At 35.8% G+C, this 10883-nt stretch overlaps 1 long non-coding RNA gene across 1 annotated transcript; it reads right to left on the bottom strand.

Annotated features, from left to right (window-relative positions):
- Nucleotides 1-6081: 6081 nt before the first annotated feature.
- On the bottom strand, nt 6082-9078 carry LOC150103822 (uncharacterized). The gene is made up of 3 exons (XR_016548702.1): nt 8921-9078; nt 8188-8249; nt 6082-6351 (listed from the first exon to the last, which is right to left on the bottom strand). It is a non-coding gene; the product is annotated as an uncharacterized LOC150103822 (long non-coding RNA).
- Nucleotides 9079-10883: the final 1805 nt, after the last annotated feature.

Raw genomic sequence — 10883 nt, 5'->3', positions numbered from 1 at the left:
CAAACTTGACTTTTTTGTCTGTTTGCGTATTTGGGAAAAAGGGTTAAAAATGTAGATTATAAAATTGCTTGGTATATTTAAAATAGTATATACCCAAGGTAAAAAAACTTTCTTTATATATATATATATATATATATATATAACAAAATAAAATTAGTTACTAATTTTTGATTCCTGAAAAATTGGAGGCTGAAAGACATTGTTTGTTAATTCGTATTTATTTGAATTCATCTACTTTTATTTGAAGGAAAAACAGAATTTTTTAGTTTTTTGCTTTGCTTTATTTTCGAAATAGGTATCGAAATCCTGAGATCTCTCTCTCTTATTCTCTCCACTTTATCAGAGTAACCACAAAACCGCGAGAGCAAATCTGCGCACAACAGTCCAAGGGAGGTCTTAGGCTGTGTAAAGTGATAAAAATGACATTCTTATCTTTACGTGTCAAATTTCATTTCAGCACTTCAATTACCTTTGGAGTTGTATTTGCAATCATTGCTATATGGCCCTTTCAATTTTCCTGTTTACTAAAACTTGAAAATTCCTAGCTTAATTGCTTTCTTCTGTCATAATCCCGCCAATATAACGACATTGGGTATCTAATCACGTCAAAGTGCATGACGTTTTACTTGCATTGAACTGATACCTGTTTTGTAATCCAATCCCATGTTCTCCAATTTATGCAGCAGTCGTCCATGATGTAATCAGTCAAAAGCCTTAGCAAAATCCAAACGAATCATGTTGTATCCATTACCCTTGTCTAACTCATCGCTAACATTATTATAGAATGTGAGCAATTTGCTAAAACATGACCTTCGCTTAGTAAATCCATGCTGTTTATTGTAAAGTAGAGATTCCTGTCAACCCAATTTTGAATGCGCGCTGTAAACAACTTTTCATCCCCACTCCTGAGATACTTATAGTTGAATACGGCGGTTGAATTTTGTGCAATTTTGTGTATAGTTGAATTTTGTGCAATGTGTAGTAATCAGTGATTACTACACATTCTTTCCATTTTTATGGAATACGCCCTGTTCTGAGACTCAAATTATATAGCCAGTTCAGATGAACAGTTTGAGCAACAGCTCTAATACCTCCTCGTCATACACCTGAGTTTCTTTATCCACTGAAGATGTATCGGTGAACGCAATGTAGCCTACACCAGGCTGATAGCTTATAGCGAAATAGGCATTTATTAGTTGAATAACCTCTTCTGCATCTGTCATCTTCACACTAGCATTCAGTAGAGTTATTTTTTCATGTTCATTCTTTCTTTTACTTGCAGCATATCGATCGAATTCTTTGGGATTATCTTTAGCACGCACAGCCAGTTTCTTTTCTTACTCAGACTTTGCTTTCCGTAAAACAGTTATGATTATTCTCACTTATTGTTTATAATTTTTACAACTCATTATTGATCCAAATGCATACCGTATTCATTCCACATCTTTTTCTTATGAAATGCTTGCTTAATAAGGTTACACATCCATTTCAATCCTATTCTATTTATTCTTAGAACTGAAGGGACACATTCAGATATTGCATAATTTAAGTATTTTTAAATGCTTCCATGCATTGGCGATATTCTACAATCCAACAACCGATACTTTGGCGCAGTACTTAGCTTTTCCTAGGTTAATCATAATTTCCTGACTTGTAGTTTGGCATATACCCTTTCCTAAATGGAACATCCTTAAACATATGAGGCAGAATAGTTACACCTTTAACCGAGACATCCTCTGACACTATAATCAGACATAACACTCTATGACCTCGAATTTCTTCTGTCACATGCTGCTGGAGGAAGTTGATTCGCAACAGCTAATTAAATTCACTATAAAGAATAATTACGATTATAATAAATTTAGTTTAATCCTTTATCCAAGTGTAAGCAAACAAAGTTTGCGCCTGAAAATATCTTCAAGATTAGGGGTAAGGTAGTGCATCCCAGTCCTTACCTTACCTTACCCTAGTCCTGAGGATGCTTTCAGGCGCAAACTTCGTTTGCTTACACTTTGATAATGGATTAAACTAAATTTATTATAGTCTAACCAAGTGAAAAATAAACTTCGAATAATTACGATTATTCTTTACGCACTCATCTTCTTTATTTGAAGATGCATTTCTTCGTTGAAAGCAATCGATGTACTCTCTCTTTCTCTCTCTCTCTCTCTCTAACAACATCCGACTATGTATTTGATCTTGTTTGACTCCACCTCATACCAAATGGCCTCAAACTCACTGCCACACGAAAAACTGTTCCTAGTTATAGTTCTCAACACTAAGTGAATTCGAGTTATCCAATATCATTATGAGCACACCCCACCTCTCCTATCCTACCTCGCCATTCTAAAAATACTGTATCCTTTACACTCGATACTAGTTAGTATGTCTGGTTCTGTTAGCCAGATCTCACTAATGCCTACAATCTGTAGTCCCAACATATTGACTAAGGCAACAAACTCTACTCCTTTGTCTCTTATACTTCTAGCATTCACGTACAGATAAAATAAGCTACTTGCATGTTATTTTGTATACTCGTCTCTGCAGTTTGCATGATACAGTTGGCAACTTGCATATCTCTCTTCTTATGTAGTTCCTTATTTATGCAGACATCTTTGCACATGCTTGATAAGTGCGAACACAAATTCTTTCTCTCCTCATAATCCTTTCCATGGCAAAACCATTCTCATCATCGACACAGTTACCTAACACTGTCACTCTTACAGATTTTCACCAATTCTCCCATCGTAGTTTCGTTTTCTGATTCTATGTTAGGTCCCATACCAAATGGCTTTTCAAGGCTCCTGATAGCAAACGCATTAAAGTGTAGTTCGTCCCTCTTACACAAATCCATTCTTCCCCCAAACTCACTCTACCCATCGAGCTATGATGCATTACAGTTAAGATTTCTCCTGCAGTAATCTATAACTTTAATTTGAATATTATCGATGCATCACTTACATTTGACAAAGTCTTTCGACAGAACGCAACCTGAAAAATTCGAACCACCAAATCCAACTGATGAAGCGACTAAAAGCTTCGAAAGTAGTTATATGTTTCCCCAAAACATTATTTGAAATTTTATCCTCCTCCTATTCAGATACGTTATAATTCGCATCCTTTAACTGATTTCGGCCACGTTTGGGATACAATTATTTCTTAATTTTTTTTAGCATTGCTAAGAATTTCAGTCCGAAATAAAGAGCGTCCTCTTAGGCCACATCACTGAACAAACGTTTATTGAAATATTATTAACTACGAAGTTTAATATATTTTCCTGTCAAGGAATTTTTTGCACGAAGCAACACATTAGAGAACTTGATACCCGAGAGGGTATCGATTTACTGGCTATCTATCCAACCATTTACGCTAATATGAATAAGAAATCAGCCCGTACTGGACATAAAGAAAATTAATAAAATTAGAATTAAATAAAAATTAGACATATAACGTGATTAAAAATATTTCAGTTGATATTAATGTAATCAAGGTTTATTCATTTTAATTGTATCTCTTTTAAATCATGCCATCCGATATGCCGACCTGATTCGATGAGCAATGCTCCCTCTCTCTCTCTCCCTCTCTCCCTGCCCCTTTACCGTATTGGCTGGCGTAAAAGACGCACTTTTTTTCTTTGAAAATAGATCTGAAAAACAGGTTGCGTCAACCGAATTCCTTATATAATATCTAAAACACATTCACTATATATTTCTTCGTTTTAACACGTTCACTCAAACAAAACCATATGTTGCAACATATGGTTTTGCTTGAGTCATACAGCATTTTCTGTGGGAGGGGGAACATTCGATTCATTACTTAGTGCCGTTTTTTATCTTCCAAATATGTTTCTCAACAAACAGTGCAATTAGAGACAACTATTTGTTGAGAAACATATTGCGCAGCCTGCAGATCTCGAATGCAGATCTTGATCTCGAACTTCACGGATACATTAAATTTTATTCCATGCGTTAATGATGCATAGCCAAAAATTGCCACGGACCCCCTGAAGACCGTTCACGTATCCCCAGGGATACGCGTACCACACTTTGAGAAACAGTGACGTAGAGTTCAGTGGACGCGCATGCGCTGTCATCGACGATCACAGCTGTGTTTGTTCTGTTCGTTTAAACTTTCCAATTGTTGTCGCAGTTGTGAGCGGTGATAATTTTCTGCCGTTAAATTTTCTCTAAATTTCTTGGCAAATTATTGGCTGAAAAACGTCGACATCGTTACAATATGGCATACAAACTACGTGTGATTGTGTATGCTAAAGAACATGGAAACAGGGCTGCAGAGAGGCATTTCGGACCACCCCTCAACGGAGAAAATTATAAGAATTTGAGGCAGAACTGAATACGCGGATTTTGGACCATAGAAAAGCTGAACTACTTTCAGTGTCTACAAAAATGATTATTCATCAAGCGAAAGCGATAGCCAGTAACAGAAGGATCGCCAACTTTACTGGATTAACATCATGGTGGAAGAGAAACCAGCTATGTATGCGTACTAAAACAAAAATATCACAAAACATGGCAGCTGAATATGAAGAAAAAATGATTGAATTTCGTCGATTTGTCATTAACGCAAGGAAACGAGAAAATTTTGAACTTGCGCAAATAGGAAACATGGACAAGGTTCCGCTGACTTTTGATGTGCCCTCAAACAAAACTGTAGATTCCAAGGGCACTAAAAGTGTTACTATTAAAACTTCGGGCACGAAAAAACACACTACACGGTTGTTTTATCCTGCTGTGCTGATGGGACAAAATTGCCGCCACTATTGATTTTTAAAAGGAAGACACTACTCAAAGAAAAAGCTTAAAGGAGTGTTTGTACATGTTCACGCAAAAGGCTGGATGGATGCAGGAGGAATGAAGTTATGGATAGATAAAATTTGGTCTAAGTGCCCTGGTGGACTGTTGAAGAAGTCTGCCATGCTAGTATGTGGGATCAGTTTCTTTCTCACAGAACAGACGATGTTACAAATAAACTCAAGGAATTGAAAACTCAATTAGCTGTAATTCCAGGAGGTCTAACTAGTCAGCTTCAACCTTTAGATGTCTGTATTAAAAAACCATTTAAGGGATTTATGAAGGAGAAGTGGATGCAGTCTTCAGATTTTGAGGTTACGCATTCAGGAAGAAGGAAGAGTGTGAGTGGGTCAAAGCTTCATGGGATGCTGTGAAAACTGAAACAGTGGTTAAATCATTTAAGAAGTGTGGAATTAGTAATGCACTGGATGGTACAGAGGACAATTTGTTGTATGAGGACTCAGATTCTGATTTAGAAGAGGTTTCAAGTGTCTCTTCATCTAACTCTGGAGATGAATTTCTGGGTTTTGACGATTAAAAGGTGGGTACTCTTTCCGTTAGATTAGGCATTTGTTGAAAGTAGACCTACTTATTACTATATATTTGAAATAATGTAAATTAATTATAATATTCAGTGTAAAAGTTTTTTTCCTAAAAAATGTGTACAAAAAAAGGGGGTGCGTCCTATACGCCGGCAAATACGGGTATAGATTTACTGATTATCTATGCAACCATTTACGCTAATATGAATAAGAAATCAGCCCGTACTGGACATATAGAAATTTATAAAATTAGAATTAAATAAAAATTAGACATATAACGTGATTAAAAATATTTCAGTTGATATTAATGTAATTAAGGTTTATTCATTTTAATTGTAACTCTTTTAAATCATACCATCAGATATGCCGACCTGGTTCGATGAGCAATCCTCCCTCTCTCTCTCTCTCTCTCTCTCTCTCCCTCTCTCTCTCCCTGCCACTTTATATTTAATTTTGAAGGCAGTAAGTGGCTTGAAAACGGAACGTGTTTTGTATCTATAGAAGAGATCTGCATAAAATAAAAAAATATTTAAAAAAAGAGAACAATAGAAAATAATTTAAAAAATCTTTATCAGTTCATAACCTTTCGTAGCTGGAAGACAAAAATAACAACAAAAAAAACATATTTAGCATCTCCGCTCTTATATGTTTTTATTAAATTGGTTTTATTTATTCGTTATTTATTATATTTATTAAATTGGTCATAATGATTAATAAAAAAACACATATTTGTAACTATTGCTTTTATTGTCTGTTTTGGATACATTTATTCAGATAATCTTCATAAAAAGCTTAAGGGGTTAAAGACCTCGTCGTAACATCTATCCGAATCTGTGTTCGAAGAAGATTCCTCCGCCAATGTTTGGCTTGAACACGGGACGTTGAGGAACGTTAGGTGGCAGCACTGGTTGTCTAAGTGGTCCTAAATAAATGCTGGATCTTCCGTTTGAACTTTGCCATAAGCGGAATTTCCCAGCTCCACCTCCGGCAGCAAAGGGCTAAAAAGAGATTGAACAAGAACACAGTGAGATAAACAGATTCACACAAGTCTCCAAATACAAAGAAAATATTGAATCCATTCACAGTGTGAATCCTTAGCTGAATGTGGCTGAAATTAGATTAATGTTAGTAGGACTGATAAAAATAATTATTTATTTATGGTGAGAAAAAAAATCTAAAAATTATGAACTGTATTTGTATTAAAATTTCTGAACCCTGGGAGCAAAAAGGGATTTACTAAACTCCCCCACGTGAGGAATGAACAGGCGTCTATTTTCGAAACAAAGCAGTTTTTGACACACCCATTTAAAGGTGTTCTGTGAAAACATCAGTTAAGGCCCGATGATTCCGCCACGTTATTCACTTTGACGAATTTGGTCAAACCTCCCAGTCAGATCTATGTAACACTTACCTACAGGAGACCTTGTTGACACTATGATATTCTGGGAAAAAGAGCACGGCGTTTTGGAGATCGAAAAAATAATTTAAAATGTCGGCAGTGATTCAAAGCAGATTTCAATGTCAGAAATCGTTTACTGAAGAAAGTTACCGTCATGAAGAACCATGCAAAGAGATGGTCGTCATCGTACGGGAAGGGTTATCTGTATACAACAATTTATAACTGTTCGGGTAACAATTTAGAAACAATTAATTTGTATCGGAACGTTCTCTATTTTTAGCGTAGTGAAAAATGCACTAATTTATCAGTGGTGGTGAAGGGATCCACCACTGTGTTATCGGACAATAAGAAATTGGGCATTCTTTACATTCGTCCTTTCTTCTATTCCTCTTGCCCACGCACGGCACTAGTGTGCTATAGGTCTTCTGGCCTTTCGTGTATGGATCAGACAAAAAAATAATAATTAATAAATAAATCAGCATTACGACGGCATCTAAGAGATAATCATTGATTTTCTCTATTTCAATCTTTAAGTTTCTTCATGTACAAGATGGCCTACGGTGGTGATAACCCCAGACGCCAGAATCAAAGACTAACCCAAAGCTACGCAGTATTGTTGGATTATCTACTTTGTCCATTGGAAGAAAACAAGAGGTTTTCTTGTATGCAGTGAAACATAATATAAAAATTCCCTTCCCTTCGAGTGCATTGGTACATAAAGACATCACACGTACATCAGGTAAGTTGGAGAAGTTGCGCTGTTTGCCATAGGGCACACACGCATGTGCCTACTTTGGAGGTTTGTGATAAACCACACTGTCTATGAGGATTGCGAGACTGGAATTGTTCTTTTAAATCTCCACATCAGTCGAAGTGATATTGATCACTTTTTATGTAATTCTCACTTACGGAGGGTTGTAAACCTATTGTGCATTATTAATGTGGAGGGAAAGGATTTTGCTATTTTATTTATTTTTTACATACTCTGAAAACCCTGCGCTAGAGACCAAGCATGGAACTTTCTCAAGTCACTTCAGGCCTCCAGTAAGCGAGGCGGTGGTCTAACACTTGGTGATAAAGTTCATCTCACAACTATAAACATTCATAAACATCCATACCGAAAGCAGGATTCGAATCCGCATCCTGTTACTTGAAGAGCTCACACGCTGTCGACTCGGCCAGCCTGTGTATTTTGTGTTAATCGATGTCCGTTCTGTGGAGGTAGAGGGATTGCACATGTGAGCAGTTCATTAGCTTTAAAATTCTATTCAAGATATTTTTAACGTGTGTGTGTGTGTTCCTGGTGTCTTACTGCTTAACGTTGACTACCACATACGAATCAATAATTAAAATATAAATAAAGAAATAAACAAAATCAATTAGTACTACTATTAATAATTTATTACAGTTATTAAGTAACAAGAACTCAACTCACCGGTTCTCCTTGTCTCTTTTCTCTGGACAAAGGAGCACTCCTGCATTGCACCACATACGTCACTAAAAGGTAAAAACGAACTGAATTATTAAACAAATTTTATATTAAAAGAAATATTTCGGGAAGAAAATTCCTCATACTCCTGAAAGAGACAGGTTAGTTCACTTTCAGTTAAGTCGTAACAAAGGACCGTGGCGTCTTAGACTGAATTCGAATTGAGGGTTTTCCAACCAAAGGACTCCGTCGAAACCGACTGAGCCACGAAGGGTCTTGTAAATTGTTCAGAATGGAAAAATGTGTTGTCAAAGGGAACTGAGTACTAGAAAGAAACTGCTGATTTCGATGAAAGGAAAAGGAAGAAACATGATTCTCCCAGAATGGGAAAGTAGGAGTTCACAGTCTGGTATTCTTACTCTAAAGCCACCCCCAAATAGATTAAAAATCTCCCTCTGAAAAATGTTAACAATATGACAATCTTCTGTAAGATTTTCAAGCAGGTATAATTCTCTATAAATCTCTTGCTTCTTGGCATTGAGTGCCAGGATAGCAGAAACAGAAACGGCTATTTGATCAACGTCCACCAGCTGAAATTCCAATTATTATTACTTTTTTCAAGTAGGATTTTGTAATCATTATGTCTGCATTTAAAATTATTAAACAAATACAACAGAACTATCAGCAAAGCAAACTGTAATTTGAATGTCAGAGTACCTCTGAATAATGTAAATCCTACCTGCTGCAATAGTCAGGAAACAAGCAAGAATACATCTCAGCCACGACATCCTTTGATCTTTCGTTTCTTCTCTCCAATAGTCCTATTCCGGCAAAGCTTTAAGTCTGCAGCTCGCACTTCTGTCTCTGCACTTCATCCGTTTGGTTATATATACATTTAAACTAGGAAGATAAATAACTTAATATGACGTCACCACAGACATTGAAGACCAACTTGCAGTTTGGAGCTGAGGGTTTTTACGCGGAACAAAACTGCAATTACACGAGTTTTGTTTATTCTAAATAAATGTCAGTACGTGTTGTATTTCACTTCTCTGCTGAGAATGCTTATCTTAGTTATTGCATTTATTTCCCCCGGTGACCATTTCTCCGAATATTTAGCCTTATTTCCGCAATGCGTAGCAACCAGAACGGTCAAAATCCACTACTTACCAAGTTCAATTCTCACTCACACACAAATACCTTGCGATAAGTTTACATTTTATATTTCTTTCTCCAATAGATGGCGCTACAGTCGTTTAGCATGTTTCACAAAATGAATTATTTAAATTGTCATAGAACACTTATCTCAGTGCAGATAAAACATAATTTATTTGATGTTTGCCTCGGTGTATAATGTTGACCTTCTTGGCAGTGCACCAAAGAAGGGTCAGAGCATTTTTCCACGAAATATATTTTCCTAACACCTTATTTTACAAGTGGGAATGCAAAACTTTCGCAATTATCTTTAATCTACCAAAAAGGCACCTTTGAAACTGACTTGGAAATCCTCAATAATCTTGTGATGTTCACGGAATTTATGAGGAAATTGTATAACATCGAATAAATGCATATTGCTTTGCATCACTAAAGGGATAATCAACTAAACCGTACCTCCCACGTAAGCTTAATCATTCAGAGATATCGCTTATTTCACACATATGACTTTGGCAAGCTTGCAATATAACATATTTATATACTAATATAATAATTACTATCAAATGTGTTCAATGTACAGCAAACCCTCGATTAGTGCGTCATATTTTTCGAAACCCAAATTCGATTAGTGCGCCTCTAAAATTCGATTAGTGCGCCTATCTTAAAAATAAATGTTACCGATTTAAAAAATTTTCGATCTATACATTTTTTATGGCTAACTATTTAAAAAAATCACTCACCAGAATGAAATAATTTACTTACCAATTTAAAAAATTTTGCAAAGTTATTTTTAATGACATACTACACTATTTTCATGTACGCTATGTTCCAAATTAACCGCCAAAATTTATGTCGTCTGCTTTACATAGCATTTTTCTGATCATATCACGTGCAATTATTTTCCTTACTTTTTTATTTTAAATTATTTTCCTAACCTTTAATACTCTTTCTTTTTTTCTATTTCAAAAAATAGAAGTGTGAAAATTATTCAAAAAGCAATTTGATTGGAAGAAAAACTTGAAATAATAAAGAAAAATGAACAAGGCGAGTCCAGAGCAGAGATAGGACAAGAACTCAAAAATGGGTGAATCGACTGCTGAATACAAAGTGAAAGGTAAGGCTGCTTCACGTTCATGATGCATGCAGTCGAAATCAAAGTATTATAATGAACGAATTAGAGAGACTTCTTTTTACATGGATCGAAGATTGTAACTAAAATCGGATCTCTCTAAACACTGGCCTTATTAAATCAAAAGCATTGTCTCTTTGTAACCTGGAAAGAAACGACCATTAATGATGGAAAAGAAGAAGAATTCCACGTTAGTGCTGGGTGATTTGAGCGTTTCAAAAATAGAAATAGCCTACATAACGTAGTAATCACAAGCGAAGCTACAAGTGCAGATAAGGGGATATCCAGAGATTTTGAAGAAAGTTTTGTAAGAAGGGGGACTATTGTGAGCAACAAATATTTAATGTCGATGAAACCTGCCTTTTTGTGGAAGCCAATGCCTTCCAAGACTTTTCTAGCCAAATCAGAGAAATCTCAG

The sequence above is a fragment of the Typopeltis vanoorti genome, chromosome 8 (assembly GCF_054136105.1).
Source record: "Typopeltis vanoorti isolate ZY-2024b chromosome 8, IOZ_Tvanoo_1.0, whole genome shotgun sequence".
NCBI classification, from domain to species: domain Eukaryota; kingdom Metazoa; phylum Arthropoda; class Arachnida; order Uropygi; family Thelyphonidae; genus Typopeltis; species Typopeltis vanoorti.
Note: the sequence above shows the minus strand (reverse complement) of the source record. Positions and strands in the feature narration are given on the sequence as shown.